Here is a 2,500-nt window from a genome sequence, read left to right on the forward strand (position 1 = left end):
AAAGATGAGAGAGAAAGAAAGAAAGCGCTTTACATACACACACACACACACACACACACACACACACACACACACACACACACACACACAGACAGCACCACATGTTCTTTCACATACCCATGTATATATATCCACAAGACACCAACTCAACTTTGCATAAACACTCATTTACAACATACACTACAATTAACAACACACACATACGCATTCACACTCACCCTCAGACACCCACCCAGGCACATACCAACTATGCACGCACAAACACACACATACACACTCACACACACACCACCTACGCACACACACACACACACAAACTCAGGCAGCAGCTTCTAGTGCCGTTTAGAGTGCAATCCCCTGGTTTTGGGAGGAGAGCTTTTGACTTTGGTGTCAGAGGAAGAAAGCACAAATAAAACCCGGCTCCTTTAAGAGCTACCAGCGCCTGTGTGTGTGTGTGTGTGTGTGTGTGTTCGATAAAGGGATTTTGTGAATTTCTGTTGTGTATGTAGTATGTACAAATATATGTGTGAGAGAGTGAGTGGGTGTATGTGTGTGTGTGTGTGTGTGTGTGTGTGTGTGTGTGTGTGTGTGTGTGTGTATAGGAGCACATGATTGAAAAGTGCTGGTGACTTGGGTTTGCATCAAAGGCTGGAGAAACTCAGGGCAGCATCTGGGAGCAATAATGTGCTTCTAACCCCTCATTACCAAAGACTGTGCCTTGGGCGGGGGCCAACGGCAATTTTCTCTCTCTCCCTCTCTCTCTCTCTCTCTCCTTCACTCTCTCATTCCCTCCCTCTGGCTTGCTCAGTCTTTCATCTTTCCCTCTCTCCACCTCCTTCACTTTCTCATTCCCTCTCTCCCTCTCTGCTTCTCTCTCTGTCTTTCGTCTCCTCCTTCAGTCTCATTCTCTCCCTCCCTCTCAGTCCCTTTGTCATATCACTCCCTCTCCTGACTCCCTCATTCTCTCTTCTTCTCTCTCATTCTCTCTTCTTCTCTCTATCATTACCTCTCCCTGTCCCTCTGACGTTTGTGGTTCTCCTTCTCTCCATTTCCCTCTCGCTCTCTCTGTATCTCTCTTCCTCCGTCTTCTTTCATTTTTGGAGTGGAATTGCATCCCTCAGACTTTTCTCCCAGCCCAGAGAGAGAGAGCCAGAGAGAGAGAGAGAGAGAAAGAGAAAGAGAGAGAGAGAGCGTACTATAGTGTGTGTGAAAGTGAAAGAGTAAGAAAGCTGTCAGTAATGTCAAATAGGTGTATCTGCCATAATGTGTGTGTGTGTGTGTGTGTGTGTGTGTGTGTGTGTGTGTGTGTGTGTGTGTGTGTGTCTGTCAATATTATGAAGTTTCTGACCCCTGTGTTCCTGTGAACTGTGAGCTATTTCTGGGCTAGGGTAAACCATGTATTATTGAGTGTGTGCATCTGAGTGTCTGTATGTGTTTTCCCGCTGGTGTTTGTGTGCGTCTGTGTGAGGGTGTCTGTGAATGTTTCTTTATGGCGGTCCACTTTGGGAAGGTGTGCATGTGTGTGGGAGTGATCTGACGCAGGGGGCAGACACAAAACCTCACATAAAAGCCACACAAAGTGTCTCTTCAGGACACACACACACATACACAAACTCACACACACACTCAGAGACAGAAAGAGAGAGAGAGAGAGAGAGAGAGAGAGAGATAGATAGATAGATAGATAGATAGAGAGAGAGAGAGAGAGAGAGAGAGAGAGAGAGAGAGAGAGAATAAGAAGCCACCCAGACAACAATTCACACCTTTGAACATCCCATGAAAACCACATATCTTTGTAGGCCTAATGACAGGATGTTAACTAAGGGTCCACACTAGAGGATGCTGGGAAAGAAGTGGCAGAAGGCCGATTGAAAGAGTCTTAGTGACAATGTACACAAGACTGACATCACTATGGCATAAACATGTCTTGACAGATGAGTATTTAGTCATAAGTTGTCACGACATGTCCAGTCCAGTCATGTGACCAGTATCATGTGACCAGTATGAATCGTGGCTGTTTTTCAAATCTGTGACAGCTATGACACTGACTTGTGGCCGCCAAGCATTCAAAGCGATGTTGGATGGTTTAAGTTAATATGAAGCGACTGGGTTTAGACTGTTGAGACACAGGTTCGTTTTGTCTAACTGTTGTGGCAATGGTCATCTTGCACAGAACGAGAAGACTGCTATGACGCCATGACAGCTTATGAATATGTGAAGTTTGCTGTTTTGGCATCCAAAATTCTACAACCATTCATGACAATCACGATCATGCCACTGGTCATCCACTGCCAAGCTGTCTAAAGACAGGACAAGGCATCTGCCTAGACATGGTTTTAACAGTGTTATGCCAGAGGTTACAAGTGTTATCCAACCCACCTGAGGCACAGTGGAACATGTACAACTTCAAGGTGTGTGTGTGTGTGTGTGTGTGTGTGTGTGTGTGTGTGTGTGTGTGTGTGTGTGTGTGTGTGTGTGTGTGTGTGTGTGTGTGTGTGTG

At 45.8% G+C, this 2,500-nt stretch overlaps 2 protein-coding genes across 4 annotated transcripts in view; one reads left to right on the plus strand and one right to left on the minus strand.

Annotated features, from left to right (window-relative positions):
* The window catches only part of golga2 (golgin A2), a 42,577-nt gene extending 40,137 nt beyond the window's left edge, over nucleotides 1-2,440 (plus strand). Inside the window, exon 29 of the transcript XR_004164810.2 lies at nucleotides 2,412-2,440. The gene's annotated coding sequence lies outside the window, so the exon portion shown is untranslated. The remainder of the gene's footprint in view (nucleotides 1-2,411) is intronic.
* Nucleotides 1-2,500, minus strand: part of dnm1a (dynamin 1a) — a 63,994-nt gene that overhangs the window by 13,410 nt on the left and 48,084 nt on the right. The gene's annotated exons all lie outside the window — the stretch shown is intronic.

This window comes from Clupea harengus, chromosome 12 (assembly GCF_900700415.2).
Source record: "Clupea harengus chromosome 12, Ch_v2.0.2, whole genome shotgun sequence".
In the NCBI taxonomy this organism is placed as follows: Eukaryota; Metazoa; Chordata; class Actinopteri; order Clupeiformes; family Clupeidae; genus Clupea; species Clupea harengus.